The sequence below is a fragment of the Sphaeramia orbicularis genome, chromosome 21 (genome assembly GCF_902148855.1).
Source record: "Sphaeramia orbicularis chromosome 21, fSphaOr1.1, whole genome shotgun sequence".
Taxonomy (NCBI): Eukaryota; Metazoa; Chordata; class Actinopteri; order Kurtiformes; family Apogonidae; genus Sphaeramia; species Sphaeramia orbicularis.
Genome location: NC_043977.1, coordinates 57,602,354 through 57,630,203, shown reverse-complemented (window position 1 = coordinate 57,630,203; position 27,850 = coordinate 57,602,354). Strand labels below are relative to the sequence as shown.

Below are 27,850 nucleotides of genomic sequence, written 5' to 3'. Positions count from 1 at the left end.
TAGTGTGTGTGTGTGTAGTCTGAGCTCCAGTGTATGTATGTGTGTTTGTGTGTGTGTGTGTGTTTGTCCAGATCCAGTGGTAGTTTGAATCTGCTGACTTCATCCAGTCCGTCCAAAGCATGTTTCACTACAGACAACCGGCTCTGATGTGTTTTTTTTTTTTTTTTTCAGAAATCAGTCCTTTAAAGCCTTTAGACAAGCATTCAAAAGTCCAAACACACATAAAGTCTGTGTGTACGTAGAAATGCACTCAAAGGATGTGTTTACACGATTACAAAACCAAGCAGCACATCACACACAGCCACATTAAACACAGCGTGGACTTTGTTCCTCTGAATATCTGTAGGATTCATGGACTTCAATGGAGCAGAGCAAGACTGGAGCACTATTTAGTTATATTCAATCTAAAAAAAAAGATGGCTTAATGATGGCTGGTCCAGAACAGACCCATGCAGGTCCAGGTCCAAGTAGTCCAGTGGTTCCAACCTTTTTCACTCCTGACCCCATTTAAATCACACTTTTCTGACGACCGCAGACATTCAAACGGAGCCTTTATTATTTATTTATTTTGCTAAACTAATTTGTTTTTGATTCTGTAATAGTTTTCTCTCCTCTGTATCAAATCCAGGTTAATGTTAGAGGACATTTAGTCTATATAATGTATATTATTGTGAACGGAGGCAGAAAAGCCAGGAGACTCTGAAATTATATTTAATGGATTAAAGATTAAATATAAATCCCAGTGTTATTCTGAAATTTCACATCATACAAATCAAGGTTATTATCGTTAACGAAAACTAATGAAATGACCAAAACTAGAATTGAAAAAACATTGTCGTTAACTGGAATAAATGAAACTATTATTAGAAGGAAATAAAACAGTAACTAACTGAAACTGTATTGTGTGTTTACAAAACTAACTAAAACAGATAAAAATTATGGCTCAAATTCCCTTAGTTTTTGTCTTTGTCAATGTCGGATTGATATTGATTCTTCTGAAGCATCATCATTTTCCAGCATGACGTTTTCTGGTTTTCCCTACATTGCGTCCCGACCGAATCTGAGCGCACCACAGACCGGGTCCCAGCGCACCTTGGACCGGGTCCCAGCGCACCACAGACCGGGTCCAGCGCACCTCTGGGCTCAGAGGACAGCGCACAGTGCTGTGGCTTCATGCAAAGGGTACCAGGTGCCACAGCGCAGCGCCAAGGCGTGGACCTGAGTGTCAATTCCCAAGTCCTAAACCCTGAATTTCAAGTCCCATTGAGTCTTTTTAACAGTAATAATAATATTACGTTTAGATGACAGATCATATACACTTTTTAAATCAGCACTTGGACCGAGTCCGATGTGTGCTCGCTCAGAGCTGGTCTATGGTGCGCTCGGATTGGTCGGGATTGCAACATAGGGAAAACCAGAAAACATGTGCTGGAAAATGAGAATGGTCAGAAGAACCGATAACCTGATCGTCCTCTCAGTTGTGTTTGTGGGTTTCCTATGGGCTCCTATGACACTGTCATTACTTCTCTTTCTGCTCCATGGCACCTGGTACCAACTGTGGTCCAGGAGTCCCCGGTACCAGCTGGTGGTCCAGGAGTCCCGGGTACAGCTGTGGTCAGGTGTCCTGTCTCCCTGTAACTCATCACTCATTCCGTCCTTGCTCAGGCTGTGAATGTACAGGCTGTAACTGACCATATTTAGTGTAATCCATTACTTACGGGACACATTTAAATTTCACAGAGCAGCAGACTATGAACTGAGCTCCAGCTAACAGAACACAACAGAAGTGGGTTTAAGGTAGAAGTGGGTTTAAGGCAGAAACTGGCGCTGGAGCCAGGACAAAACCCACCAATAGAAACTCTTCTCTCATCCATTGGCGTAGGCCCCGCCCATTAAGTGCAGTTAATTTCGCAAGCAAAACTTTGAAATTGCAAACAAAGAGGAGTGATTTTCAGCAAAACTTGTGAAGTCTGAAGCAAAGTTTTTAAGTCACAAGCAAAGAGGACTGATTTATAAACAAATTGATCTGTTTTTTTTGATTGACACTTTCTGTCTTTTGCTCTCAAATCTCTTTTTTTGGTTGCAATCTATTCTTTTAATTGATGAATAAGAAATAAATTTCTCTCCATAGGATCATGATACCACTATATCACAATATATCATGATACTGTTAAAAAGGCAATTTTTTGTTTGTTTCTTTTTATAAAATCATTATTTCCTTGAACAATGAATTACAGCAGAAATCTGCACAAATACTAAACACATTTTTTTTCATCCCAACAGGATCTAATGTTCTATCACAAAATGTTCCTGTGTTCAAACTGAAACTGTGTTTTCCAGACATTCCAGTTTCAGATCCTGTTCAAATGTTCAGATTCTATTAGTTCACAACTAACATCAGAACAGGATTTGAGTTCAATCCAACAAAGGAACTACCAGCTGCCTCACCGACAGTAAAAAGGTCTTTTAGGATGATTCAAATAACCATTATTTAATAAAACAGTGTTAAACAATAAAAATGAAATATAAACAAAAAGAAAAACTAAAATGAACCTCCACGATATCTGCATTTCAATAAATACCTAAAAATATCGATACAGTACTTTTGAATATGGATACAGTATTGTGATTGAAATATTGCGATATATCGCAGAACCGATATTTTCTTACACCTCTAGTGCATGTAAAGGTTCCTCAAAGGTGCATCTGCTTTGTTAATTCAGTTGCATTTTAGATTTTAGTTACTTAAAGTTAGTTCCATTACTGCTTCAGAACTTTATTACTAGTATGATGAGGTCCCATTAGACCAGTGAGGCTCAAATGGTGGGTCAATACCCAAAATGGGTCATAAACCCATTTTCAGTGGGTGGTGGGCCTTTGTCTGGGAGAAAACTATGTTAAGAAACAGATCCTGTGTTTTAGCTGAGCCCCGCCCATTCACACTGCCAACAGTAGGTGGCAGTAATGTACTGAAATGATCATTAACACCAGATATTTAACAGAATAAAGAAGGACTGAATGAACCTCTACTGTTTAACTGAGAGCACATTTTTAGTTTGGGTACTGATCTGCCTTGGGTGGAGGTCTGTGCTCTCCGAGTGCTTTTCTAGTTTTAAAATGTAATAGGCCAATAACGTACTAGAAGTCCTGAACTGATAATGTAACAGCTTTTGGTCAATAATGTTATAACTTGTTACATTATTGGCTCAGTTATTACATTTGCAAAGAATTTTTTTTTTACCAGGACAATAACGTAATAATTAACCAATAAGTTATAACGTTATTGACCAAAAGTTATTACGTTATCGGTTCAGGACTGTTATTATGTTGTTGGCCAGATATTACATTTTTGGCCTATTACATTTTAAAATTGGCAAATTTATTACATTAGCGGGCGTTACTACATTATTGGCGTCTACACTTCCCAATACTCCGATGTCTGCACGCATGTAAACAGTTCATTTGATTTATTTAGTTCTTTAACGTCTGCGCATGTGTGAACACAATTAAAAATACTAGAGAACGGAAGTTACATAGACAAACAGGAAGTTGATTCTACCATCGGTACGTACATATCAGAGGTGTTTTCTGTCCGACTGCAGAGGAAGCTCAGCTGACCCTAAAATGACTCCCATTAAATGCTCAAATCTGTTCAGTTGTTTTCATTTCATTGACTCCAAATGTGGTTGGAAACACGTTCATCTCTCAGACCAGTTGGTTCAGAATCAGTTTGATCCCAGATCAGTGGACTGGATGTTGTTCACTTCTCCTCCATTCCCGTGTCTGTGTTTGTTCATTCCATCTCTGCTCAGTGCATTTGTCCGTAGACGCTCAGCGTCATGCACTTCAATGGGACTGAGTGGAACTGCTGGAAAAACCACTACAAACTGGACCAGCACTGGACACATGACACCTGTCATCCCGCCCCCGGACGCATCAGCGTCTCTGGGGGTGAATGGAGCTGTGGGCGGAGCTTGGCCGAGGCCGGATGCTGAGTTTCCATGTGCTGATTGGAGGATCGGTCGAAGGCTGAATCCTGTTTGATTGACAGCTGTTTTCAGATCTGCTCCTTCACTGACACAGTTCAGTTTAATACCGTCACACATTCTGCTGTGAAATCACAGAAACCAAATGAACTGTTCATTTACTGACCTGGAAGAAAACAACACTCATTGTACTCCGTGTTTCAATTTAACATAATTTCAAAGTTTTCTTGTTTCAGTTTCCATAAATTTAATCGTTTCTTGTTCAGTTTAATATGGTTTTGTAGACAGTTAAATCAGTCATACTGTTGGCTAGGTCAGAGTGAACCTAACATCTCTAACAGGTGCACGTGAAGGCAGACAGTGCTAATGGAACCGAGGACGAATGTATGTTTTAAATACTTGACAGTTTTTTTGATGTAAGCCAACAATGAGCTTCCCGTCTGAAAGACGAGCAGCTGCCAGTGTGAACATACATACTGTGAAAGAAATCTGATAATGGACTGCGAGTGTATAAACCAGGTTTTTCAATTATCGACATTTCTGAGGTACATCTAAATGCGTTCGATGTGATTATTACAAATATCCGATTCCTCCCCCCTTTTATAGTCATGTGAACAGACTCATGGCCAGGTGACAGTGGGTCCTGACGTCAGACCAGATGAGGACCAGTGGTTCAGAAAACTCTGCAGCACACTGAATTAAAAAAAAAAAAACATTTGAGAAGAGTGAGGACGGAGTCGTATGTCCATTAAACTAATGCCTTTGTGTCTGATAATCCAGTGACATCAGGTGCTAATGTAGATCTGTTAGTCACATGACACCTTTGTCCTCTTCATCATTGTCTTCCATGTAAATTTGTTGTATTTTTATCATTTTTCTGAGTCATTGAAGTGCATTCAGTAGATGGTGAGAATTCCTGTACTTCAAAATAATATTCCAATGCTCTGAAAACTGGAAACTTTTCCTTTTGTAATTTCACTACAGTTTTTTGGTTGTTTACTTCAGTCACTTATGAATTCAAAGTGTGTGTCCAAACAGATGGAGTCCAGTTAAAGCTCAAACATGTCTCCTCTGCTTCCACAGTAGTCCACAGTGGGTCTTTATTAAAGCTCCCTGGGCCTGGACGCTCCATCTGGACAGATCAACGGTATAAAGGGAACGTCATCAGTCAATGTCCACAGATCAAATGTGTGTGGTTACTCACCAGATTTGCACTTGGGTTGAGTTCCCAGGGCTTCATAGGAAACCAGTCAGAGGGTACTGGGTGAACTGGTCTCAGAAGCACACAGGTCAGTTCAGCAGCCTTTAGTATGTCCCTTCAGGTTGACAGGCGGCCCATGCTGAGGTCAGAGGACATGGACGGACACACAGAGGACATTAGACGGATGCTGGTCTCATGGGATTCTGTGCACAAAGACATAGAGCTGCAACCGATTAATCGATTAGGTGCTTGAAGCGAATGCAAAATTCCGATTCGATTAATCAACGCGAATTGATTGAAGGGAAATATTCTATGCAGTTTTCCTGAATTGAACTTCTTTGTGCATCACAATAAGCGTCCGTGTGAAACACAACAGTGGAACCAATGTTTTAACAGCAGAGAAATGAAGGAAACAAAGCTTTTGATTCAGGACAATTGTGGTTGACTGATTTTTTTGGATCACTTTGAGTTGATTTGATCGGTTGCAGCTCTACAAAGACAACAAGACTTTCACATAGTGTCACATAGTTGCCCTTCTTATATCCCTAGTTGCTTTTCCATTGGACATTTGTGCAAAACTTTACCAATATTTACTAAATGTTGAAAGAACAGAAGTGCCTAATGTGAGTTTTTTCCATTAAATACAAACACAATGATTTCTTTATTTATTATCGTGAGATGTCATGAGTAGGGCTGTGTATTGGCAAGAATCTGAATATACGCCACAAATCACAATACTAGGATCACGATACGATATATCACGATATATCATGATACTGCTAAAAAGGCCATTTTTTTTTTGTTTCTTTTTTTTTTTAAATGATTATTTCCTTGAAGAACTGAATTCCAGCAGAAATCTGCACAAATACTAAACACATTTTTATTTGATCCCAAACAGGATCTAATGTTCTATCACCAAATGTTCAACTGTGTTCAAACTGAAATTCTGTTTTACACACATTCCAGTTCAGATCCTGTTCAAATGTCAGATTCTATTAGTTCACAACTAACATCAGAACAGGATTTGAGTTCAGTCCCAACAAAGGAACTAACATATTGAATAAAAGAGTGTGAAATAAGAATAAATAAAATATAAACAATAAAGAAAAAAAAAGAACCTCCACAATATCTGCATTTGAATAAATACCTAAAATATCGATACAGTACTTTTTAAGATCGATACAGTATTGTGAAATGAAATATCGTGATATATTGCAGAACCGATATTTTCATACAGCCCTAGTCATGAGAAGTCATTCCTTAACGTGGCAATGAATATAATTATCATGTTGATTTACAGATATGTTCATATTTCTCTCACAGCGCCCTCTAGGTTCTGGGAAAATGCTCATATTTATCTGTTGTTTTGAATCTAGAATGCTGGTTCCCCCTCTATCTCTGACTAATATCGAAATGATTGGGTTTTTTTTCATGTGTCCACACACACACACACACACACACACACACGTTTGGTTTCAACTCTTCTTCTCTTGTTCTAACATCCATCAACATCTGTTTTTTTTTTGTTGTTTTTTTTTGTTCATGTGGACTCTAGTTGTGTAAAAGGTCTTTCCATTGCAGTTTTGTGCGACATACCAATTTCACTACGCCCAAAACAACCCCCTCTTGCAAGTGCAAAAACTTTTCGAAAAATTAGCATTTGGTGAAATTGTATTTTTCGTTGTGGGGAAAGTTAGATTATAACACAACTTTTGCTGCATTTCCACTATGTAGTATCGGCTTTGACTTGACTCGACTTGGCCTTTTTGCGTTCCATAAGAAAAAGGACCCGGTACTAGTTTTTTGGTATCACCTCTGCTGAGGTTCCAGAACTGGGGACCAGATACTAAAAAGTGACACTGTGTAACACTGCAGACCACTGATTGGTCAGAGAGTCGTCTCTGTGCCCCGCCCTTTTACAAAAACAGAAGTGGAAGTTGACAGTAAATTATGTCGGTAGGTGAATCCACATGATGATAGTCTGTAAAACTACACCACAGTCGGTCGGGGAGGTTCAGACGTAAAAATTCAGCATGAGTTTGATGAGACAACATGCAACGAGTGAGGTTATTAGCAACTCTGAGCAGACGACACAGAAGTAACGCGCCGCTTTGCTATGACGACCAGGTACTGGAAAGTGGGTAGTATCCTGTAATGGAAACGGTCCTGGAATAGGACCTGGTACCAGAGTGGAAACGGTCTGGATAGGACCTGGTACCAGAGTGGAAACGGTCTGGAATAGGACCTGGTACCAGAGTGAAACGGTCTGGAATAGGACCTGGTACCAGAGTGGAGTCCAGCCAGTTCCATGTAGTGGAAACACAACATTAAATTCACACAAACTCAGGGTCAGTGGAAAAGCAGCTGGTGTCTGCTTTAGTCGGTAAAGGACCAAACAGGTTTAATACAGACTGAGCTAAAACTGGGGTTCATCCAGAACACAAAGGAGTGTCTGACCGCTGACGGATCCCAGAAGGCTCGTAGGTTTTTTCTTCCAGGTCATGTGACCCGTGACTGGCAGCCGTCCAGCAGAATGGGGGGGGCAGACGTCAGTCCTGTACACCTAACCAGAGTGGACACACCAAGGTTATTATCGTTAACGAAAACTAACGAAATGACCAAAACTAGAATTGTAAAAACATTTTCATGAACTGAAATAAATAAAAACTATAATTAAAAGAAAAAAAAAAAAAACGATAACTAACTGAAACTGTATTGTGTGTTTATAAAACTAACTAAAACGGATAAAAATTGTGGATAAAATTGCCTTCGTTTTTGTCTTTGTCAATGTCGGATTGATATGAAATCAATTTATTTCCCTCAAGCAGTTTTCTCTGCTGTCACCAAACGACACTTGACGTCATTCCACTCCAACACCAGCCTTTTACTGAGAGGAAGAGGTTCCATCAGGTCATCAGGTAACCATCAGCCTGTGGTCACTGCAGTATCAGCATTAGCATTAGCATTAGCATTAGCCAGTCAAACATATAAGCATAAACCCCATAGGATCAGAAGGACGTCAGGTCCAGATCCCAGTGAACAGTGACAACAACAGGATTTACATCCGATATTCGATGACTCGGATCATCTGCACTTCATGTTCATTTTGGAAAGAGAAAGATTCACAAACTCAGCAAAAATAAAAGTATGAATGACATTTGTAGCCAAAGCAACATGGAGGATGAGACAGGAATGTTCCAAACTGTGTTTTATTAAGGTTTAATTCTGTCAAACTGAACCATGTGACTGGAAAAGTCCAACATTGTGTTTAAGGAGATTAGAACTGAACTGAAAGGGTTTAAACCGACAACAACATAAACCTGTAACTGTAACTACAAAAGTACTGAGACTGCAGATGGACTACTAGACCTGGACTAGACCTGGACAAACCAGGACTAGACCTGGACTAGACCTGGACAAACCAGGACTGGACCTGGACTAGGCACCTGGACAAACCAGGACTAGACCAGGACCAGACCTGGACTAGACCGGGACAAGACCCTGGACAAAACCAGGACTAGACCTGACTAGACCTGGACAAAACCAGGGCTGGACCTGGGACTAGACCTGGGCTAAACCTGGACTTCTTTCTGCTTTTATCTCATCTCTTCAGTCTGATCGCTTCATTTGTTTAAACTGTCATTCTTTTGTCTGATAATCAGTCCTGAATTCTTCCTGTTCCACTTGTTTTTGAACGTGTTGTAAAACTGTTTTATGTTCAGCTCAATATCTATAATTAAATACAGAAATGGACCAGATTTAGCTTTAAACCAAGTCCATCAGTGGTCTGTGGGCCGGTGAGGACACATGAAAGTCCAACTACATTTAAATATCCCTGTGTTCTTTTTAATGTGTATTTTATATATTTATTATATATTATATATTTAAATGCATTTATACGTCTGACTGTCCAATGGTCTTTGTTTGATGTGTGGTGAACCTCAGGCTGGTTGAACTTTCAGGACTTTGTGGTCTTTCATCAGTCTGTGGTTTGACTGTGTGTCCCAAGGTTCGAATAGTTTTGGATTTTCATTCTAGTTTAGTTTTATATAGTTTTGACTTCTTTTTTCTAATTCAGTTCATTTTAATTTGTTTTTAGAGCAGGTTTGATAGTTTTTATTAGTTTTCATTTTTTTCTAAATGCTTAGTTTTAGTTTAGTTTTAGTTTTTTTTATATCTTTCTCTTCTTCTCTGTGCTCCTATTCAAATCAATCCCAGACAGGACTCTGCTGCTTTAGTCTCCATGTTTCCAGGTAGAGTGGGGACCAGAAGACGACTGGAAACCACAAGTGAACACAAGTGACGGAGCAAAAAGTGTCGTATGGAGACAGCACAGAAAACTGAGAGAGACAAAGAAATCGATTTTATATCAATCCGAAACTGACAAAGACAAAAATGAAGGGAATTTTATCCGTAATTTTTATCTGTTTTAGTTAGTTTTATAAACACACAATACAGTTTCAGTTAGTTCTTGTTTTTTTCTTTTAATGATAGTTTTTATTTATTTCAGTAAACAGAAATGTTTTTTTCAATTGTAGTTTTTGTCATTTTGTTAGTTTTCGTTAACGATCATAACCTTGGTGCAGATATGATGTGAGTCCTTATTTGGGTGCAGACTGTGCAGAACACTTACCAGTGCAGGTGTGTTCAGGTCAAACCAGGGTTAGAACTGGACTGAGTTCTCTGTCAGAGAGAGGAAGACGACACTGTAAGAGCTGTAGTGCACTCAGCTGGGGTTACAGTGGACGAGTATATGAGAAAGTGGAGCTGGGGGGTCAGACTGTGGACTGTTAGGTCAGGGTCCACATTCAGACCCAGATGAGCTCAGGTATAATAAAAACAGAATAACCCAGAAACACAGTCAACTCTGAACGTTTGTCTTTGTTTTAGAGTGAAAAACACAGAATTACATGATGAATGTTTGCATCTACAAAAATGTGAATAACATCATCATCAACATCTGTAAACAACCTGGAATTTAATTTAAAAAAAAAAACAAACAAGTGCTATTTGAACAGTAATCTGCCTCAGTTTATCATGTACACATGTATATTACAGCCCACATACAAGTCACACCACATACACATCTGAATATTTACACAACCAAGACAGGACATTGATTTTTATTACTGACTGACGTGTTTCTTTTGTATATTACATGCCATATGTCTTAACCCCCACCCCAACCTCTACTACCACATTAGGTTGATGTAATGTAAATGTAAATATTATATAATCCTGTACATAATTTGCTTTGTCACTTGGTTGTCACTTCATAAAAGTAAAAAAAAAATAAAAAAATAGACATTTATTTATATTGAGACATTTCAGGGTGTAGATAGTTGTAGTTATTCTGTTTTATTGTGAAGGGTTCGTTTGTAAATGCAAACATGTTCATGTTGTTTGACTTTTTCTTAGGTTATTATGTGACAGGTCCAGTCCATCTGACACTGAACTGGTCTGAATCAGAATAAATACACAGTGTCTGAACCCTGGATTATTTATGTCAACAGTAGAATTTATCCATTCCACAAATTCATCCCATGGGCCGACCGGACCCTACAACAGACCACCCACATAGAGGCAAGAGTGTGTGGTGTGTGTGTGTATGTGTGTGTGTGTGTGTGTGTGTGTGTGTGTGTATGTGTGTGTGTGTGTGTGTGTGTATGTGTTGTGTGTGTGTGTGTGTGTGTATGTGTGTGTGTGTGTGTGTGTGTATGTGTTGTGTGTGTGTGTGTGTGTGTGTATGTGTTGTGTGTGTGTGTGTGTTGTGTGTGTGTGTGTGTGTGTATGTGTTGTGTGTGTGTGTGTGTGTGTATGTGTTGTGTGTGTGTGTGTGTGTATGTGTTGTGTGTGTGTGTGTGTGTGTGTGTGTATGTGTTGTGTGTGTGTGTGTGTGTGTATGTGTTGTGTGTGTGTGTGTGTGTGTGTATGTGTTGTGTGTGTGTGTGTGTGTGTATGTGTTGTGTGTGTGTGTGTGTGTGTGTATGTGTTGTGTGTGTGTGTGTGTGTTGTGTGTCTTACTCTGCTTCGTTACCACAGTTGTGAGTCTGTCCACTGGCGTCCAGGGGAGGAGAGAATAGGAGTAAACCCTGTGAATCAAAATAAAAGCCCCATCAGTTTCAACAGTCAGTATTCTTTACTGTCATTCGACATCAGATGATGAATGACATTAGGTTCCACAGGACTGAGAGTGAAATGAAATGAACATTTAAAGAAACACATTTAAATAGAAAGAAACAATAGAAAACAGAGCACACACACATTTAAAATAGAATTAGAAAACAGAGCTAAGTGCAGATAATTATAAAAATAGTAATAACAATAGTAATAATAATAATAAATAATCAACATAGAAGAGGAGAAATGACTGAACTATGAGCAGATTATTGTAGGTTCTGTTTGTCTTGTATATCACATATGGTGTCAGTAGGTTGTGTAGGTCAGCTGACTACACTAACTGTAACTACATCAGACCACAGTGATTCAGGCCCACACACACACACTGGGGTTCAGAAGAGCAGCACTGCTCTCTGCTGGTGATTTACATGAATAACACCAGACTGACACCAGAGTCATATATATATATATATATATATATATATATATATATATATATATATATATATATATATATATATATATATATATATACATACAGGGGTTGGACAAAATAATGAAAACACCTTAAAAAATCAACCAAATATAATTTCATATGGTGTAGGTCCGCCTTTTGCGGCAATTACAGCCTCAATTCTCCGAGGTATTGATTCATACAACTTGTGAATTGTTTCCAAAGGAATTTTCAGCCATTCTTCAGTTAGAATACCCTCCAACTCTTTTAGAGACGATGGCGGTGGAAATCGACGTCTTACTTGAATCTCTAAAACTGACCATAAATGCTCAATAATGTTGAGGTCTGGGGACTGTGCCGGCCATACGAGATGCTCAACTTCATTAGAATGTTCCTCATGCCATTCTTTAACAATTCTAGCTGTATGGATTGGGGCATTATCATCTTGAGGTGAAGGTGTTTCCATTATTTTGTCCAACCCCTGTATGTGTGTGTATATATATATATATATATATATATATATATATATATATATATATATATATATATATAAATGTATGTATATGTATACAGGGTGGGGAAGCAAAATGTACAATATTTTGAGGCAGGGATTGAAAGACAGTGTATGACCAATTAGTTTATTGAAAGTCATGAGAATTTATTTGCCACAAGAAAATGTCCATAATAGAAAATGTTTTTATTCTATGTGTCCTCCTTCTTTCTCAATAACTGCCTTCACACGCTTCCTGAAACTTGCGCAAGTGTTCCTCAAATATTGGGGTGACAACTTCTCCCATTCTTCTTTAACAGTATCTTTAAGAAAGTCCACATTGCTGTGTGATGTTCTATTGGTAGCATGTTCTAAAACGTCCCACATACCAGAATCCAGAGGGTTTAGATCTGGGCTGGAAGGCGGCCATAAACATGATTCCCAAAAATTGCTAAAGTTGGATTTGTTGCCGTTGTCAACAAGTGTTTGGTGTTCTTGTGTAAGATTTGAACTTCAGATCATATTTTACTGCATTTCTAACGGTCTTGTTGTCTACCTCAAGTTCAATTGCCATTTTTCTCCTGGATTTGGTTGGATCCTTTAGGATTTTGGATTTGAGAGCTTTAATAAAAGCTTTGGTACGTTTTTTGTTGCTTCCTCCACTTCCAGACTTTCTGGTAATAGTTTTGCTCATAGTCATTCTCTTCTTTCCATTATAAACAGTCTTTATGGACACTCCAACTATTTTTGAAATCTCCTTTGGTGTGACGAGTGCATTCAGCAAATCACACACTCTTTGACGTTTGCTTTCCTGATTACTCATATGGGCAAAAGTTTGTGAAAAGGTATGGATAATAGTGTTAGGTATGATTATGACATCAGTATATGTTTGGGTTCAAAACAACTGACGTAGTGTCTGCTGAGAAAAAACGACTAAATGTTCATTGTACATTTACATTTATATATGTATATATATATATATATATATATATATATATATATATATATATTTAAGTGAACAAACAAATTCAACGTTACAATTCCAAACATTACACAACAGCACCACTACACCTGCACTACAAACAAAAAACACCCCTCTGCCCCGCCTCCCTTCCCAGTATTTTTTTTTTTTATTCAGTGAAAATCTGGCGACAGTGGTGCAGTGAATAGCACCGGTGCCTCACAAACAGAAGGTTGTGGGTTCTATTCCAGCACCAGTCCATGGGGGTGGGGCCTTTCTGTGTGGAGCTCACATGTTCTCCTGTGTCTGTGTGGGTTCCCTCTGGTCCTCTGGCTCCTCCCACCATCCAAACACATGCTCTGATAGGTTCATGGGTTCATCTAAATCGCCCACAGGTGTGAATGTGACAGTGTGTTTGTATATGTTCAGTCTGTGATGAACTGGTCACATGTCCAGGGTGAACCCCACCTTCACCTATAAGCAGCTGGGATAGACTCCGCCCCTGGTGAGGATAAAGGGGGTTCAGAAAATGAATGAAAATCTGGTATTTTCCTATATTTAATTCATTGATCATGTAAATGTTCATAAAAGCTACAATTAAAGTTGATGGTTATTCTATAAAAAACAGATCAGACTGAATAAACTGTGTCTTTTTCAGTCCAGTCTGTCTTTAACTGAACACAAACCCAGTGTGTCCATCCACTGGCATGGATCCAACTGCATGGGTTTGACTGGAGAATCAATGCTGTAGAAGATGACGATGTTTCCACGGTAACTATGGAGCCTCTGAAATGTCCAGATATGGTCATATCTGATGACCATGAAAAGATGAAGAACTGTATTTTACACCAATTACTGATATGGATTGATAGAATTAGCGGATCAGCAGGAATTAAACAGTTTTTTTTTTGTCCGTATTTGTCTCTGTATTTGTTGTTTGATTACCATTTAGTATTAACTCTGTATCTGTTTACCCATTTGATGTATGTTCGTCCCTTGGCTGCTTATCGTAAAGTGTCTTTGAGTACTTATAAAAGTGCTATATAAAACCGATGTAAAATTATTATTATTATTATTATTATTATAATTATTTAGATCAGTAGATGGTTTTGAGCGCTGGTAGATGTTTGGGTCTTTAAGCGTTAAAAAAAAAAGAACTAAATCATCTGAAAACAATGAAGCTGCTACACTGAAGGTTTATTGATTATTTGAAAGTCAACCCCAGGAATGTCCGTCTTAATTTGTTGGAAGTTTCAGAACGAAATTAAAGCAAAGTGCTCAATTAAAAGCTGCAAAATATGTTTATATAATTGTAAAGAATACAATAATAATAATAATAATAATAATAATAATGTATATTAAAAAAATTAAAAGGATGTACAGTCCTTCAAACTTGGATTGTATTAAAACTAACAGTAAAGCATCACTTTTTGTATTGTGTTTGTTTTTCTCTAACTTCACATTGTCCATCCAAAATGCTTTTTTCATTATTAGAATGATGTCAAACTAACGCTGATAAAAACAGACCCAGGTAGAAAAAAGACAAAAGCACTTCCATGGCTCCAAAGATTAAGAGCTTTTTTAAAAATATGCAAGTCTCCTTAGGTACTGAAAGGCTTTTACTGACTACATATATACACACACACACGCACACATGCACACATACACACACACACACACACGCACACCCTCACATACACACACACACACACACACACACACACACACTAATCTCCTCCTCAGAAGTGGATGGTGATCTGATCTTCCTCTTTAGCTTCAGTGCTGCATTCAAGGTCCCTGGGATAAAACTCCATTAACAAGCAGCATGAAAGTCACAGAACAGACCCCAGTGCACTGCCGTCCCCTGGAACTGTTCATGTTTAAGGGTCTGAAAAAGGACTAATACACCCCCCCCCCCCATTCCCCCTCTGCCTTTGCTCTTATCCACTCATTAAATCCCCTCATAATATCAGCACATCCTCAGATTAGAGCGCTGACCCCCCCCCCCCCCCCCCCCCCCCCCCCCCCCCCCCCCCCCCCCCCCCCGTCTGAAGGACGCCTTCATGAACACAACGAGGAAAGAACAGACGAAAAAACCAAACGACTGAAACTGAGCAAAACTGGAGCCAAAAGAGGAAACGTCTGCTTCTGTCTGAGCTTCACTGAGGATACCAGTCACATGGAGACCTGAGCACAGACTTCCAGGGGTTCCAGGGGGTTCCAGGGGGTTCCAGGGGGTTCCAGGGGTTTCAGGGGGTTCCAGGGGTTTGCAGGGGGCTCCAGGGGTTTCCAGGGGTTCCAGGGGTTTCCAGGGGTTCCAGGGGGTTCCAGGGGGTTCCAGGGGTTTCAGGGGGTTCCAGGGGTTTCCAGGGGTTCCAGGGGTTTTCAGGAGGTTCCAGGGGTTCCAGGGGTTTCCAGGGGTTCCAGGGGTTTCCAGGGGTTTCAGGGGTTTCCAGGGGTTCCAGAGTTTCCAGGGGTTTCCAGGGGTTTCAGGGGGTTCCAGGGGTTTCCAGGGGTTTCAGGGGGTTCCAGGGGTTTGCAGGGGTTTCCAGGGGTTCCAGGGGTTTTCAGGAGGTTCCAGGGGCTCCAGGGGTTTCCAGGGGTTTCCAGGGGTTCCAGGGGTTTTCAGGAGGTTCCAGGGGTTCCAGGGGTTTCCAGGGGTTCCAGGGGTTTCCAGGGGTTTCAGGGGTTTCCAGGGGTTCCAGAGTTTCCAGGGGTTTCCAGGGGTTTCCAGGGGTTCCAGGGGTTTTCAGGAGGTTCCAGGGGCTCCAGGGGTTTCCAGGGGTTCCAGGGGTTTCAGGGGTTTCCAGGGGGTTCCAGGGGTTTCCAGGGTTTCCAGGGGGTTCCAGGGGTCTACAGGTGTTTCCAGGGGTCTACAGGTGTTTCCAGGGGCTCCAGGTGTTTCCAGGGGCTCCAGGTGTTTCCAGGGGTGGGCTCCTCACTGACACCTCTGACAAATCCAAAGGGAACTGAGCCCAAACGTCCTGGACCGAACGGACAGAGCTCCAGATGGAACAGACAAAGCGGTGCGTTTGACGGAGGCCTCTGAAACAGAACTGTGGTCCAGATTTTCACACTTTATAACCTGAGACTAGTGGATTTTCTGCAAAAATGAGGGAGTTACAGTCAAAAATTGGGTGTTTAGACTTTGACATGACTTTGACTTTGACGTTTAAAGGTGTGGCAGACTTCCATCAGCAGTGTTTCCTCAGATCTGTCCATCCTCAGTCCTATCCTCAGTTTCATTGGTCTGTTCGTCTGTCTGTCATTCCTCAGCTCAATCTCTTCCTCATGCTGAACAGTTTCTTAGTTCCATCCACCACAAACAAACCATGTGTTTACAGATGGAGCTGGAGGGAACTGGGCATTTGAGGAACTTTGTCGTGACGTGCATTGTGGGAAACGGAGGCTCATGCAGCCGCCTGGCAGCAGCAGCAGCAGTGCATCCATATGATATTATATGGACAAAACAAACAATAATGCAGAAACGGCTGAAACACGGAAACGGCTGGAGGAATGTGCATAAAGGGAAGGGAGCTCCTGCCGTTTCCACGTCGTGTCTGTTTCAGCTGCTGCCGCCAGGCGGCTGCACAAAGCGGCAGACGTTTCCATAGCGCTGTGTGGACATGTTTCCCCTGTGGTCCAACGTGTGTGTGATGAAATGAGCTGTGAACCCGTCCAGCTCTGATGACCAAAACACTTTGTCATGAACGCTTCTCCAACCGATCGAACCAATTCACTAACAGATAACTGAAACCTACCAGGAGGAGAGCAGTGATGCATACTGGGAAAAACTCCTGCTGACACTGGGCTGGGGGGGGGGGCACAGACTGTGGAGGTGAGAGCATGTATGGTCGTTTGTCTAAAATAAATCACTGGTTATAAATCAGTCCCACTGACATTGACAGTTTTCTCTATTGTCTCTTTTTGGTCCATTTAGATCAGTTCTGTCAAACTCATGTTAGTTCAGTTCCACATTCAGCTAAATTTGATCTGTAGTGGGCCGAAGCAGTAAAATAATAACAGAATAATATAGAAATCATGTCAACTCCAAACTTTTCTCTATGTTTTAGAGTGAAAAAAATAAAATTTCATTATGAAAAGGTTTCCATCTACAAACTATCCTTTCAAACAATGTGAATAACATGAACGAACTGAAAAAAAATTGTAATTCTAACACTGTTCTGCTTTAGTTTATCATTTCCACATGTTCATTATAACGTACAGATCACAGTGGATCTACAGATACACAACATATTTAGTAACAGGTGGAATATGATTAAAATTGCACTTCTCTGAAGACATTTCAGGTTGTTCATAATTGTTCAGGTTATTCAGATTTTTTGCGAAATTATACTTTGTTTTAGTGTAAATACATGAAAATATTTACATTTACAAAGAGAAAAATTTGGGGTTGTGAGTATTTATAGATTATTATGGGACTGAATTGGTCTGAATATGAAACCTGAACTAAAAGGATTGTTAATTTCTTCAGTGTAATTTTTGCATTTCACAAATTCATCCAAAGGGGTGGGACTGGACCCGTTGGTGGGCCGGATTAGGCCCCCGGTGTCATGTTTGAAACCTGTGATTTAAATTATTAACATAAACTGAAAATTACAACTGTTCTGGTTGTAAATGTTCCTGTTTTATACTGGGACTTGTCGTCTTTTCAGTGGACTGTAAAGTTAAACAGAGTGTGCTCACACTTGAAAACCCTCCACCAAATAAAATGTATTATTATTATTATCATTTATTATTATTATTATTATTATTATTATTATTATTATTATTATTATTATTATTAGTACTTATTTTGCTTAAACATTAGAATAAACATCAGTCAGTCCACTTCTACCACTAAAACACTGAGAACTGCAGAACCTGCTGAAGAGCGTTCTTTCACAGTTTTATTGTGTTCAGACCCACTTTCTAAATCCCAAATGAAACTCAGCTGTCTGTTCAAACAACACTTTACTGGAGCTGATGAAACCATACACTTTTAAAATCAAAAATGAAAACCACAATCATGTGTTCCTTCACAGAACATTTGACCTGAGCTGCTCAAACCTAAAGGCCGTTTTTTTAAATATGCGTTCTTGTCTGTTCTTCTGTTCTCATGTTCTTGTGAAACGTCGTCAGTCAAGTTCTGTTCCAGCTGAAAGTTCGCATAAACCCTGAACCCATTGGAGTACACAGGTGTTTTTGTCTGTTAGCTGAAACCAAGGATGCACTGGTTGGTGGCCTGTGCAGACTGGGCTGTAAATATCCCATAATGCACTTGGTGCTACTCTGGAATGCTACGGCGGCTTCTGTGAAAACTGAACTCAGAAATGTTTTTGACTAGATGAACGGAACGAGATGATGTGATTTAATGTTAGAATACGAGTGAGAGGCAGAAGAGACAGAAGTACGTCTGTTTTATCATGATGTGGGATTCAACGGAAAACATACAACAGTTCAGAAAAATATATTAAATGTATAAATGACACATAAATACTAGTACAAATGTCCTGGAATCAAATCCAGTGACACTGTGGTGATTTCAGGGAAATACGTTATTGAGCTGATGACAGAAAAACAGCAGAGACAGGGTCAAAGGTCACCAGGACCAGCTGTTCAGTGACAGACAGACTGGAGTTAACAGGAACCGGTCTGACCAAGACTGAACTGGCAGAGTTCGCAAAACCGTACTCTCCGTTTGTTGTGTTCACTGTAGATAATGTTGTTCAGCGCTTATCAAAATACGCCCTCTAGTGGCCATTGTCAGTTCAGTGTGTTTAGAATAGTAGAAGAAGAACAGACAGGAAGTGATTAAAAACATTCTCACCACAGTAGATGGCAGCTCTACTGTCCTGAGTTTCTTTTATTTTGGTGTTTGTCAAAGCATCATCTGTAAGTGTTCGATGGTAAAAACTAGGCCTGTAACAGTACACTCATTTTTTGTAGTGTTCATATATAAATTCCCTGTGTGCCCGTAGCCCCTCCCCTTTTTCATATTGTCTCTGGTGATAGGTCAGGGTCCATATCGTCACATCCCCTGTATTTGTACATTTATTTGCTAATATTTCTTATTATTTATGTCATCCATGTTTATTAAGTTGTATTTACTTTGATTTTGAACTTGTTGGTTTTGTCGTCCGTCCTGTACGGTGTTAATATGATCTTTTCGTCATTATAGATCTGGGTACAGGACACGATTTAGCATCCCAGCTACCAGTTTTACAATCCTGTTATCCAGGGTAAAGAAGTGGAGACTGCCTCTGCATGAACCACCGTGTCTTGGGTTTATGCACGTCCAACAACAACATGACGCAGAGGGAATAGTCCGGTCACATAAACACACAATACACTTTCAGTTAGTTATTGTTTTTTTTTTTTCTTTTAATTATAGTTTTTATTTATTTCAGTTAACGAAAATGTTTATTCAGTTCTAGTTTTGGTCATTTCATTAGTTTTGGTTAACGATAATAACCTTGCCCTCCATATCGTACAGTACTCGTGCGTACTCTGCAAAGCCGTGGCTAATGCCCCGGTGAGCATGGATGCACACGTCAGGACTGTGGACGTTATCGGGGACACACAACAACAACCACACAGTGCTAGAGTAAGCAGGCAGGACGGCAGAGGAAATGCTTATTTCTTCAAACACAGAGCGCAGCCACAGAGCACTTCAGCGCTCACTGCTGCACACAAAGGCCAACCACAGGAGCTTAGCTGGTCCGGTGCAGGCTTTTCACAGACGCTGGTCAGTTCAGTTAACCCTGTGTGCCGCTCAGTACTGCAGCCGTAACGCTGTGGTCGGGCTCGACACAAATGCTCTGCTTTGAAGTCTTTCTGAGGACGGCCGCTCAGTGTGGAAGACGACCGGGCCTTGTCATTTTCATGAAGGGATTAGTCACACTGTGTTTATTGAAGAGTTTGCATCAGCGTTCCTGACTGCTGTGTTTTGGAGAATTATTGCTTCAAAGGTGTTTTTGTCAGAACTGCAGCGACAGAACAACGTGTCAGAAGTTTAGAGGCAGGTTGGGTAAACACACGAGTGTAAACACTGGGACTGACACTGAACAGCACAGAGTTAACTTTACTCCCAAAACACCACAAACAGGATGGAGGATTATCCCACTGAGGAGACGTGATTTTTGAGACTGTTTATAGGTTTTAGTGAATACTTTAAAATGTGAACCTGTACCTGGAACCAGGGCTCAGGGGTTAAAGGGTTCATATGTGAACCTGTACCTGGAACCAGGGCTCAGGGGTTAAAGGGTTCATATGTGAACCTGTACCTGGAACCAGGGCTCAGGGGTTAAAGGGTTCATATGTGAACCTGTACCTGGAACCAGGGCTCAGGGGTTAAAGGGTTCATATGTGAACCTGTACCTGGAACCAGGGCTCAGGGGTTAAAGGGTTCATATGTGAACCTGTACCTGGAACCAGGGCTCAGGGGTTAAAGGGTTCATATGTGAACCTGTACCTGGAACCAGGGCTCAGGGGGTTAAAGGGTTCATATGTGAACCTGTACCTGGAACCAGGGCTCAGGGGTTAAAGGGTTCATATGTGAACCTGTACCTGGAACCAGGGCTCAGGGGTTAAAGGGTTCATATGTGAACCTGTACCTGGAACCAGGGCTCAGGGGTTAAAGGGTTCATATGTGAACCTGTACCTGGAACCAGAGCTCAGGGGTTAAAGGGTTCATATGTGAACCTGTACCTGGAACCAGGGCTCAGGGGTTAAAGGGTTCATATGTGAACCTGTACCTGGAACCAGAGCTCAGGGGTTAAAGGGTTCATATGTGAACCTGTACCTGGAACCAGAGCTCAGGGGTTAAAGGGTTCATATGTGAACCTGTACCTGGAACCAGGGCTCAGGGGTTAAAGGGTTCATATGTGAACCTGTACCTGGAACCAGGGCTCAGGGGTTGGACAGTTAAGTACTATTTGGTGTTAATCCCTTGTTCTACTATGATTCAGTACATGAACATATACTAGGGATGCTGTCACACCTGAACTAAGACCAAATCATGATGGTAAATACTAGGCCTGCAACTGTACACAAAATTTTCGGTTCGGTACGTTTTCGGTTTTCAAAGCCATAGTTCGGTTTTTTTTTCGGTTCAGTACGGGAAGAAAGAAAACCTCTCAAAATGTCTATAATGCATTTATATGTTTTTTTGAAAAATTTCACCCAATTATTGGAGACAACAGAATCTAGAAAAACAGGAATAATGTAATTCTGCTGCTATAAATTAAATAGAAAATAAAATACATAAAATATTACTAAATGTGTTTTGAACATTAGTATTGCACTTTTCCCTGAAAGGTAGTTTTGAACAAACACAAATCTAATCCCAGTTCTGTCAGTTCACATTCTGCAGAAAAATAATAACAAAAAAAGAGGGCAAACTCGTATTGTCTTTTAACAAACTTAAGAGCAGCACAGACATCAAAATTAACCTAATTATTTATTTTAGGACAGATAACAAACTGTTTAGGACACTTAATGTATTTGTGTGTGTGTGCGTGCATGTGTGTGTGTGTGTCTAAGTGTTTTAGATCTACCGTAGTTCATAGACGGTAAACACAGTTCGTCTCATCACCGTCTCTTTCCTGGTGGTTGTCTTCGGGTCAGTGTGCGCTCCATAAATATGTCCGTGTGGAACTTGTGCAGATTTAAAGTTCCACTCTGACTGACGTCTTTCGTTCCTTTTTCTTTTTCTCCACATACTATGTTGTTTGTTTACAGCTGTGGACTGAACCGAACCGGTGTGAACTGAAACGGTTCGGTTCAGTATGTGGACCGTTCCAGGTCTGGTAAACAGTGAGACTGAGACCCAGTGTGGTCCAGGTCTGTGGTCTTGGTGTGTATGGAACAGGCAGACCCGTCAGGTCACATGTTGGTTTCTGAACTGTCGTTTTGAAGCCAACAGTCTGATATAACTTTAGCAGAGAAATCAACCTGTTTTTGGCCTAATGGAAAAATGCCATAGTTGTATTTAATGGGTTTCACTCACAGGAGGATTCTGTGTGTGTGTGTGTGTGTGTGTGTGTGTGTGTGTGTGTGTGTGTGTGTGTGTGTGTGAGAGAGAGGCAGTGTGTGGACCAACCCAAACTGGAACAACTTCTGGAGTCCTGGAAGTGTACTGTACAACTGGGGAAACTGGTTGAGTTGTGGTATCCACTCAGAGCCCCTCATCTGTTCTCCAGTTTCAGTAGTTAGGACCTTCCAGCTCTACTGAAGCCCAGCTCCTCAGGGGGTGAACCCTTTAAGCCCTGGGCCTAAAATGGTCCACATGGACTGTTTTCTTATTACCTCCACCAGAGAACGGCAGAGGTTCTGTTTTCATCAGGGTTAGTCCGTCTGTCTGTTAGCAGGATAACTCACAAAGTTATGGATGGATTTTCATGACATGTTCAGGAAATGTTGATACTGGCACAAGGAAGAAATGATTACATTTTGGTGGTGATGGGGGGTGGGGGTGGGGGGGCTGAGCTTCACTCTCCAGGTACTTTTCTAGTTATGACTGTTTCTGTGTCTGATGGCAACAAACTGTTCAGGAGGAAGATCATTCTCACAGCTTCTCACAGCTAGAGAGAATCAAAAATGAACTGAGAGCAACTATGTCTAAACAAATAGTCTGTTCTTCACATCATGTGCATAGAAAGGGATAAATTGTGTCAGATATCTTTTGATGACATAATCAACGATTATGCTTTCGTGAAATCAAGAAATAAAATGTTTAAAGTCGTAACTTTGAAGATTCTGAAATCAGTAGCGATTTCTCTCAGACTGCAGTGGAAGCTCAGCTGACCCTAAAATGACTCCCATTAAATGCTCAAATCTGTTCAGTTGTTTTCATTTTATTGACTCCAAATGTGTTGGAACACGTTCATCTCTCAGACCAGTTGGTTCAGAATCAGTCTGATCCCAGATCAGTGGACTGGATGTTGTTCACTTCTCCTCCATTCCCGTGTCTGTGTTTGTTCATTCCATCTCTGCTCAGTGCATTTGTCGTAGACGCTCAGCGTCCATGCACTTCAATGGGACTGAGTGGAACTGGTCTGAACTGACTCTAAACTGGACGATCATTGGATAAATGACACCATGTTGTCCCGCCCCCGGACACCCGGTGTCTCTGGGGGTGAATGGAGCTGTGGGCGGAGCTTGGCCGGGCCGGACGCTGAGCATCTGCATGCTGATTGGAGGATGAGTCCAAAGGCTGAATCCTGTTTGATTGACAGCTGTTTTCAGATCTGCTCCTTCACTGACACAGTTCAGTTTAATACCGTCACACATTCTGCTGTGAAATCACAGAAACCAAATGAACTGTTCATTTACTGACCTGGAAGAAAACACAACCACTGGACTAACTGGTTTACATTTAACAGAATTTCAACATTTTCTTGTTTCAGTGTTTTCTTGTTTAGTTGGTACGATAAGGTCACTTTCTTAAAAAGGAACGGAGGGATGAATTTATGTTTAAATAACTTGACAATTTATTTTTTTATGTAAGCCGACAATGAGCTTCCCCTGTCTGACAGACAAGCAGCCGCCACTGTCTGAAATATAATTTTTGTGATGTTACAACATGATCTTTATGATTATATTATTATTATATACTTGAATTTCCCTCGGGATTAATGAAGTATGTATCTATCTATCTATCTATCTATCTATCTATCTATCTATCTATCTATCTATCTATCTATCTATCTATCTATCTATCTATCTATCTATCTATCTATCTATCTATCTATCTATCTATCAAATTTTATCAATAAAAGTTAAAAGGCAATATATTTTACATTTTTCCATATACTTAACAGTCGTATATATTTGAAAACTGTCTGAGACTAGCTAGAGTCATTTAAGGGGGGGGGGTTCTATATCTTCAGGCCCCTCCAGGTCTAAACCCAGCCCTGCATACAGTATGTCTGTGTCCAGTAGTCCAGTATTCTGTCCTCTGTCTCCTTTGTTCATCTACACTTATACACTCAGCCAAATTAGTTCCATGCATCATGAGTCGTGCCCCCCCCCCCCCCCCCCCCCATGTGCATGGAAATTGCACATCTGTGTTTTCCCCTTACCACTACAGTTTTCCTGCAGCTGAAAAGTGCCAGCTTTAATAAATCTGATAAATTACCAGTTGTAAACTGTTGACCAGTCACTTTTCTGACAGGGTCTAATACCTGCTTTTGGTCTGTTTCTCATGACGTTCTGCAAATGGAGGCTGATTGTTCCCAAAGGAACAGATATTTAATGACGTCGAACTAACTCAGCTTATTCCATCTCATGTGACTTCTCTGATCTGTGGACATCTGCTTCAGCTCAGTTTCATGCATGTTTGTCCATGAAAGTCCTCTAATATATTTGTGATCAATTCATATCAGGTTTTTCATTGTACAGACAGGCTCTCACAAAAAAAACAAAAAAAGGTACAAAATATGGAATTTAACCTCATTTTTAGACCATTATTATTGTGTGTGTATAAAAACTTAACCCTGAAGACCCAGTGTTACTTTTCTGTCAGTTCCCAAATGAATTTTTCTCTCTATTAAACCTTTCTTAAGCAATTTATCACCATTTATTATAATATAATCCTTTGTATTTTGTGTTTCTTCAATAAAAATCTGGTATTTTCCCAAATTTGATTGTGTGATCGTGTAGATGTTCATAAAAGCTCAGATTAAAGTTGAGGGTTATTAAATCAAAGACAGAGAAAAATTAAGAAAATGTGACAAAATCTGTCATGAACTGATCATAAACCCAGTGTGTCCATCCACTGGCACTGATCCAACTGCATGGGTTTATTAGTTTTTCTTCCATTTCATCCATTTTGTGGCTGATTTTGTTTTTGTTATGTAGTATTTTATCACTGTTTTATTCATTTTATTGCTTATTTTATTCTTTTCTCTTCATTTTAGTTGCTGTTTTGGGTATTGTTTCCTTTTTTATTTATTATTTTGTAAATTTTTCTATTACTATTTCTATTTTCTATTTTATTTTTGTCCATTTGTTATTCATTTAGTTCATTTTATTGATCACGTTATCTCTTTTCTTGCTTATTTTATTCTTTTTTTTTTTAACATAATTTCAATCTTTTTTTGCATATTTTGTCATGTGACTTATTTTAGTAAATTTTTGGTTAATTTCATTTATTATTTAATATATATAATCATAAACCCAGTGTGTCCATCCACTGTCATTGATCCAACTCCATGGGTTTGACTGGTGAATCCATGTTGGAGAAGATGACATTTTATTTCCTATTTTATTCTTTTTTCTTCAGTTTTGTTCAGTTTGTGGCTTATTTTGTTAGTTACTTATTATTTTGTTGAGTTATTAATTTTTGTTCTTTTTATTAATTACTTTGGCTTTTTTTGATCATTTTGTTGCTTATTTTCTTCTTTTTTTTTAACTTTATTTTAGTAATTTCTTTGCTTTTTTTTTTTTTTTACACATTATTTATTATTTTTATGTTGTTTTTTTTTAATTCATTTTTATTCATTTCCATCCACTGTCATTGATCCAACTCCAAGGATTTTACTGGTGAATCCATGTATGAGAACATGACGGTGTTTCCATGGTAACTATGGAGCCTCTGAACGTCCAAATCTGGTCATATCTGACGACCATGAAAAGATGAAGAACTGTATTTTACACCAATTATTGACATGTATTAATAGAATTAGTGGATCAGAAGTTATGAAACAGTTTATACTGGTAGATGATTGTGGTTTCCAGTGTTTGTTGGGTCTTTAAGGGTTAATATAAGTAAAGGACTCCCAAAAGCTTGACCTTCCACCATTAATGACACTGACTGATAAATAATTGACCATCTTTTCCAAACTCATGTGACTTTGTTTTATGTTGTAGTTCAGATTGTTCTAATATTTTTCTAATGAATCCACAAACTGTTGACCTTCTGTGTTTTCGAACAAACAAATGTCAGAAATTGCCACGTTGCACTTTGTTATTAATTGACCAATATACACTCCTGTAGGAATATGTCTGTGACCAAGTAACAGCAGCTGACATCATTTTATGTCTTTGTCAGTGAAAATCTATGGACAGTTCAAATGCAGATCTAAGGTTGACACACAGGACTAATGCAACGCTGCCATAAACACATGCACTTCTGGATTTATGTGGCATTTTACAACGTAGTTCAGGACTGTCAAACTCATTTTAGTTCAGTTCCACATTCAGCTAAATTTGATCTGCAGTGGACCGAAGCAGTCAAATAATGACATGATAATATATAAATAATGTCAACTCCAAACTTTCCTCTATGTTTTAGAGCGAAAAAAGTAAATTTACATTATGAAATGGCTAAAATATCCTCAGGGGGTCAAATGAGTGTCCATTTTGTCAAAAAAAACAGTTGTCCTAAAGTCATAGAAGTGTGTGTAAATAATGCTAATCCATTAGTGCACAGACTACTGATATTCTTTGACAGTGGAAGCTCTATTTTCATAAATACTGGATTTGGAATAGCACGTGGATGTGAAAACTTTTGCTGGTGGACGGACGTGACATTACCCATGATGCTCTGGTCAGTCCCAGTACTTTATTAGGAATAAACTTATAGACTTCCTATTGATAATTCTGCTTTTCTTCATAAATGTTAGTCTATGAATGAATGAATGTTTTTATTCTCGTGTCTTGCATAAAAAACATGCCCAGCCCTTCCATGGCTTATAAGACACCAAAATACACACCAAAAATCAAACACCAGACAATAGGCACAATAGATATGGACAAAACAAAATACTGACCTATTTAAACAAACAGATCTACCGCTTTTTCCCAGGCTTTACAAACAAATAATGCTAATTTATATACATTAGAACTAAACAACCATGTCATCTTGTCATCATCAGTGCTCCAGAACAGATCAGGATTTCGGGTAAACATGTCATCAAACAAAGGGGCTCTCAGCTCATCATATAGAGGACAATACAAAAGAAAATGGGATTCATTTTCCACTTCCCCCAAATCACACAGTCCACAGAGTCTGTTTTCTTCTGCGGTTCGGGTGAATCTCCCAGTCTCTAAGGCCAAGGGAAGGATTCCTGTACACAACTGAGCAATTAGGGACCTGTGGTTCCTGGTCAAATTTGCGCTGACATAAAATTCTGTTTTCTTTGTGTTTTTTAGTTGAATGTATGTCCGCAGCTTTGGTTTAGTCTGGATCCCATTCATCCATTTTTCTTCAAAAGCAGACATTAGGTTAGCTCTGACCTTATTACTATATGAAAGGTTGTTGTGAAATATATATTGAAGTTGTGCTTCTGCAAAGACAGATCTGACCTCTTAGTGTTGTGGATGTAAAACAATCCCAGCTGACACAAAAACACTAAATGATGTGACATGGTTGTTGTGGATCCCATCATACTGATGCTCTGCAGCCATGTCAGCGTTTACACTAATGATCCCTGTGCAAAAACTAGGAGCACTATTATTTATTGGATAGTTTAGCATCAGACTAAAGAGGAAAGAACAATCTAGAATTGTTCTTTCTGTATAAAAATGCTTCTTATTGTAAAAGTGTTGATGTAAACAGTGCTGTGTGCCATTCTTCATGTATGTATTGGTGGAACAGAAGCAGGATGGATCAGCACCATACTCCAGATTGAAC

General features: G+C 39.7%; 2 long non-coding RNA genes across 2 annotated transcripts in view; one reads left to right on the top strand and one right to left on the bottom strand.

The window, feature by feature from the left end:
- Positions 1-5,296: 5,296 nt before the first annotated feature.
- On the bottom strand, positions 5,297-9,868 carry LOC115412718 (uncharacterized). Its single transcript, XR_003934375.1, has 3 exons — positions 9,821-9,868; positions 7,645-7,750; positions 5,297-5,326 (listed from the first exon to the last, which is right to left on the bottom strand). It is a non-coding gene; the product is annotated as an uncharacterized LOC115412718 (long non-coding RNA).
- Positions 9,869-11,225: 1,357 nt separating this feature from the next.
- The window catches only part of LOC115412720 (uncharacterized), a 55,777-nt gene continuing 39,152 nt past the window's right edge, over positions 11,226-27,850 (top strand). Inside the window, exon 1 of the long non-coding RNA XR_003934377.1 lies at positions 11,226-11,272. This is a non-coding gene — a long non-coding RNA (uncharacterized LOC115412720). The remainder of the gene's footprint in view (positions 11,273-27,850) is intronic.